At 37.9% G+C, this 6372-nt stretch overlaps 1 non-coding gene across 1 annotated transcript; it reads right to left on the bottom strand.

Moving 5' to 3' along the window:
* Window positions 1-384: 384 nt before the first annotated feature.
* LOC147949917 (small nucleolar RNA R71) lies at window positions 385-490 on the bottom strand. Its single transcript, XR_015565367.1, has one exon. It is a non-coding gene; the product is annotated as a small nucleolar RNA R71 (small nucleolar RNA).
* Between the last annotated feature and the right edge of the window lie 5882 nt (window positions 491-6372).

The following is a 6372-nucleotide window of genomic DNA, read 5'->3' as shown; positions in this document are numbered from 1 at the left end:
AGACTGAACCTCAAAGGAGAAGGAAGATTGGTGATAGTGATGCTCCCACAACTCATACTCAGAGATTGGGGATAGTGCCTCCTGCTGTCCATAACACAACCTTCACAATCAAGAGTAGTCTTATCTCAAGGGTTCAAAGCATCAAATTTCATGGACTGCCTACTGAGGACCCACTTGCACACCTTGATGAGTTTGATAGGCTCTGTAGCCTCACCAATATAATTGGAGTTAGTGAGGATGTCTGGAAGCTGAGATTGTTCCCTTTTTCTCTAGGAGATAAAGCCCATCAGTGGGAGAAGACTCTACCTCTTGGAAAAATCACCTCTTGGATTGATTGTAAGAAGGTATTCCTTGCAAAGTTCTTCACTAGCTCAAGGACTGCATATTTGAGGAATGAAATTTCAGGATTTCTCCAAAAAAACAATGAGACCTTTTGTGAGGCATGGGAGAGGTTCAAAGGATATCAAACACAATGCCCACATCATGGATTCAGCAGTGAATATTTGTTGTGTACTTTGTATAGAGGTGTTCTTCCCAATATCAAGATTCTCCTAGACATAGCCTCCAATGGAAGCTTCATGAATAGAGATGTAGCTGGAGGTTTGGAATTAATAGAGAACTTTGCTCAGTCTAATGGAGATTATAGTGAGGAATATGATAGCAGCTTAAGGGGAGGTGTTGATTCTGAGGAAGAGCATAGAAAGGAACTACAAGCTTTAGAGGAGAAGCTTGAGAAGCTAGATAACCTCTTTCTAACCCAGCAGAAGCAAGTACATGTTCTTTGTGAAGCTGAGCAGTTTATGGTCCCAGTTTACCCTCCACAACAACCCCAGCCAGCTCCTGCTCAAGATCATGAGATGAAGAGTATGCTTCAACAACTCCTACAAGGTCAAGCTAATGGAGCTATGGAAACAAGTAAGAAGCTCACAGATATGAATAACAAGGTGGACTGCACATACAATGACCTTAATACCAGGATTGAAGCCTTAACTTGCAGAATGCTTCTACCAGAGAGGAAGAATGAATCTTCTTCTTCTAGTCAACTCCATGGGACCACAATTGACAATCTAAAGGAGTTTGCCACTGCCCAAGATATCTCTCTCAAAGAACTACCTTCAAAGCGCACTGAGGACAGTTGCAACCAAGTTGTGGAGGATTTTCTTCAACCAGAGGTGCAGAATGAGAAGAGAACTGAGCTTGAGACACCATTCGACCATACACTCGACCATGCACACGGTCGAGTGCCTGATCGAGTCATTTCTCAAAATTTTAGCAAGCCGGTTTGGTTCATTCCTCCTCCCTATCAGCCACCTTTGCCATTTCCAGGACGGTTTAAAGAGCAAATGCTGAAAAAGTACAAGGCTTCTATTGACCAGCAAGCAATGATGGTCTTGAGTCATGAACCTTTATTAGAAGATGTTGAAATGAAGGATAAGCCACAAATGAAAGAGCTTGAGCAGAAGAAGCCAACTATTGATGGGCAGACCTTCAGGATTGAAGAAAAAGGTCATGAAACTGAGTCTGAAATTTTTAAGGGTGTGAATGGGGTAGAAACATAGATTTTAGGTCACTCGGTCTTCCACTCGACCTACCACTCGACCGAGCACTTTAATTCACTCGACCGAGTGGTACCAAGTCACCCAAAATGCCCAGACTTCATCCCCAAGCTTCACCAACAACAAAAGCCAAGAAATCCTTCCTTTGATGGTTTGTCTGAGCTTCAAACTGTCAACTTTCTACATGATTCAGTGAGGGAATTAACAACTAAGGATGAGGAGATAAGTGGGAAAATCAAGCAACTCCATGGTAAAGCCAAAAGTTCCTCTCCAAAGAAAGCAAGGGAAGGTCTGATTATTATTAGCAGACACAACTCTTTTAGCATTGACCCAGGAATAAGAGGAGCAATACAATCTTTGGGAACAAAGGAGACTTCATCACTTTCTATGACTCTTCCAAAGCATAAAAAGTATGCAAAGTCAAGCTTAGAGACTTTAAACAAGCTCACTTAGGAGGAAGTCCCAAAGGTATCCTTGTATATATTGGTTTAAGTTTCTTGTTATTTTGATCTTGTTTTCTTTAGTGTTATGGTTGGGCAGGTAGCATGAATGTCCTTTAAGCACTTGGTGGATATCAAATGAATCCCACCCTTAGCCCATCCCAAGTAGTACTCCAACTCTATCTTTGTATATACCATTGCATTTGTTGTTTTTGTGCTCTTTCTTGATTCTTAAATCCTCTTTCAAATTTCTCTTACACAAGGGACTGTGTAATTTAAGTTTGGGGGAGGGTTTGAGATGACATTTGATGTTGTGTTCTGTTTTCTTATTTCAAATTTTTAGCATAATCATGTTAGTACTTGCATTTCATCTATGGCATAGAAAAACCTAAAAATTTGAAATTTTTTGCAAAAAACTTTACAAAAAAAGAGAGTGTTCATGTAGTTTGCATTGCATATTAGGATCTTGTTAGTATGTTTCATGTAGGACTGTTTCATATTTGCATTAGGGATCTATGATGAGTTCATCCTAGTTAACTTGTTTAAATTAGCTAGACTAGGATCAATGCCCAAGTTAATAGTACTTTGATGCTAGTTGAGTGAGCTAGAAACATAAGATTGAACCAAGCCTTGAATTCCTATATTGCATTTTGGTCTAAATTCAAGCATGTTGTGATTTGATGTCATTTCCTACTTATAAGAACCTAATATTGACTTGTAATTATCTGGTTGTGCATTGTTTTAAACTCATGGATACCATACACATATTTGGATCATCTTTTTCCTTTTTACCACTCTTGTTGATCCAAGTAGCTGATTTCACTTTCAAATCAGTTTCTCCTACCCTTAACCAACCCTTCTTTCAAGCCATGTTTATTCTTGAGTGTGTGAGGCCTTTTTGGGATTGAGCTTGGTAGAAAGTGTTAGGTTTGAGCTGACAAGAGTAAAGCCTTGTGTAGTTCTAGTTTGCAATTTTCAAACTAGATAGGACTAGGTGGTTTAATTGTTGGGTTTGGGACTTGGTTGTTTTGAAAAAAGAAAAGAAAAGAAAAGAGAAAAAAAGAAAGAAAATGTTAGAGTCTTTAGGAGGGGAATGTGTTTAAGAGAATTTAAGCTCTAGTGAAAGAATGGGAAGTATAAAGATTGTTGAAGATGGTTCTAACCAAAGAAAAGAAAGGAAGAAAAGAAGAGTCTAGCAAAAAGCTTTTATGTCTTAAAGATTAAGAAGAAAAGGGAACCATAGCAATAAGAAAGAAGTCCCCATTCCAATAGTTGATTCAAATAAGAAACCTCTCCTAAGGCTTAAAAACAAAAAGAGAAAAAGGGTACTTAAGAAGAGAAGAAGACAAATGGTAGAATTAGGACCATTTGGGATTAGAATGTTAGGATCAAACACTTTGAGTGCCTTTGGGTAGACAAGGTTTTGTTCTTGTATGTGTCCATTAGTTCTTACCTTTAGCCTTCTTCTAAAGCTCAATCCATTTTTATGAGAGAACCTTGACTTAATGAGCCCCTCTCTAAAGAGAGACCATCCTTGTCTCTAAACCTTTATCTCCAAGCCAAATGAGTTTAAACATTTCACAATCTGATTCATGTTCTTGCTTAATGAATGTTAAAGGAAATGATTGATCTGAATGCATGTGGATATCTAAGGCTTGAATCAGTAGAGGTTGTGATAGGTCTGTCTAAAGTTTTTTAGTACAGCTCATTCACCTTGCATCATAGTACTAGTAACTTGGACATTGATTCTAGGTAGCTCATTAGTAAGTTGTTAGGTTCTAAGATCCCACTTTCAAACCTCACCTTCCTACTTATGTCTTGTTTATTTGCTTAAGGGCAAGCAAAGACTAAGTTTGGGGGTGTTGATGTTACTATATTTTACCATATTTAAGGCCTTGTTTAGTTCATGTTTTGCTTCATATAGAAATGATTCCTTAGGTTTTATAGCCATTTATGTCCAAATATACACTTAGGATGTTTAGAAGCATGCATTGCATACATTTGTGCATTTGGAGTATTATTAGGTGTTATGGAGCTCTAAAAGGGTAAGGAAGGACTTGGTGTTATTTCTGGAGCTAAACAAGAGGACTGAAAGTATGAGGAAGTGGATTCGCAAGGCAACTCGACCACAGCACTCGAGCAGGCACATGGTCGAGCTGACCGCCGCCTCCTTGTTTTGTCCTCTAGCTAACTAGGGCTTCTCTCTCTTTACTATATATATGTGTACTGGCACTTGTAGCCGAAGAGAGAGACCCTGGAGACCATGTAGACACCTCATAACCTAGGTTTTGCCATTTTTAGCTTCTTTTACTTTATTGCATCATCTCTTATCTTTTCTCTAGATTTTCATAGATTTGTATCCTTCATAACTTTGAATCTGTTGAATATTTGCTTTCACTTCTTTGTTCAATATTGTTCATCTTTATCTCATCTTTCTAATCATGATAGTTTCATTAATTTCTGGGTTTGTGTTCTTCATGATGATTTTTAGATCTTATTAGTGGCTTAGGATCTTAGGGATGGATTAGTCTGGGTAAAGGTTATGGTTGTTTAGATTGGTCAAGCTTGATTGTTATATATCTCTTCTAGATTAGATATGCTCTATGCTATTCTTATACTGAGAGGGTAAGGATAGATCTTAAGTTTCTTAGCATCACACCAATGTCTAAGTTGTTAGATAAGGCTAATGCTAGAGATTATCATGAAGCATGCTAAGAGGTTAGATGTTTAAAGTGATTTTTGACATTGATGATCTGGGTTTTAATGCCTGCTTTGATATGTAATAGCTAGTGAGAACTAGGTCTAAGAAGTATCTTGGCTTGATTGTTATTGTCATGAGAATGGATTAACATGTATTAGAAGATCATTGTCTAGAGATAGCTCATTGTTGATTGAGGTTTGTTGACTAATTTAGATAGCCATAGCTTGAGTCCATCCCATGAATCCATCCTTAGGATTTTCTTTGTTTATTGATTTCCCTGTATAAGTATTGTTAATTGCTTGTTGTTTGCTCTGTTTTCATTATTTGCTCTGTTTCTGTTCATTCGCTTGTCAACTCGACCATGCACTCGACCGAGTGCTAGGTTGAGCTCCATTTTACTTTCTTGCTTATGCATTGTTCTGTTCATGTTTTCTTCTGCTTATTAGTTAATTATGCTTAGTCTTGTTTATTGCACTTGTTCTACAGTTTAATTCAGCATTAGTATTGTCTTAAGTTGCCTTAGTTCATTACATTTCATAATTGTCATTAGGTTGTTAGAAACAAATCAACTTGATATTTGGCTTAACTTGAATGCATTGATCACATCTTGACTGCTTACATATCACACTCTTTATGGATTGACATCCTTTATGCTACAACATCATAAGAGAATTGAAACACCTTGCATTACATTCTGATCATTCTTACTTATGTTTGTTTGTTTGATTGCATCATTCATTCATTCATAAGTAGATACTTGAAAAAGTTCTTGTTTCAGCGACATCTGGTAAGTTTTTCTTCCAATCTTCCAAGCGCATTTGTCATCCAATCCGTATGGATCAGATCTTTAACCTCATCATTATCTTTTAGCCTTTTGTCATACCAAAACACACCCTTTTTCTTTTTCTGTGATAGGTCAAAGTGTGTGAGGATGGGTCTGTGATCGGATCCTTCAAAGCAACGATAGTCACTATGGCTAGATGGGTAAGCTTCTGCCTAAGCTCCATTTAACATAGCTCTGTCTAAGCGACAGAGAATTAAGTGATCAATTCTTTTTTCTCTCCAGGAAAGAAAATTTCCTTAATGTTGGAGAACATAGAGGTCACATTCTGACATGAACGACCGGGTATCACCGAAAGTGTCTTCTTGTCTTGGTGCCCCCCCCCCTTGCTTTTCAGATGCATCTATGATGTCTTTGAAGTCTCATGTTAAGAACCATGGTTCTTCACGAGAGACTCGAATGGTTGTAAATTGTTCCCAGATAAGTTTTCTCTTTGATATGTAATGTTCTCCATAAATAAAAGTGGAAAGAATGTTTGCCCTATGCTTTAATACATGTGTCAATGAAATTGTTGCAGGAGGACAATATGGTGATTTCCACATTCTGGTTCCAGAGTAAAACTAAACCACCCCCTCCTGGGGTATGTGGGGAGACCAACATGTGAGACTTATAATTCATCCACTCTAAAGTTTTCCTCACTATGTCATCACCATTCTTTGTCTCCATAAGGAATAGTATATCAGGTGAGATTTCCGAATGTATCTCATGCAAACGGCGGACCATTGTGGGATTCCCCAACCCATAACAGTTTCAGCTCAGAATCTTTAAGGAAGAGGATTTGGTGGATTTTAAAAATCCGCATTTTTCTTTTTCATGGCAGGGATCAACACTCCT

This window comes from Camelina sativa, chromosome 1, assembly GCF_030686135.1.
Source record: "Camelina sativa cultivar CO46 ecotype springtype chromosome 1, ASM3068613v1".
NCBI classification, from domain to species: domain Eukaryota; kingdom Viridiplantae; phylum Streptophyta; class Magnoliopsida; order Brassicales; family Brassicaceae; genus Camelina; species Camelina sativa.
The sequence above is the reverse complement of the archived record's forward strand: the minus strand, read 5'-3'. Positions and strand labels throughout refer to the sequence as shown.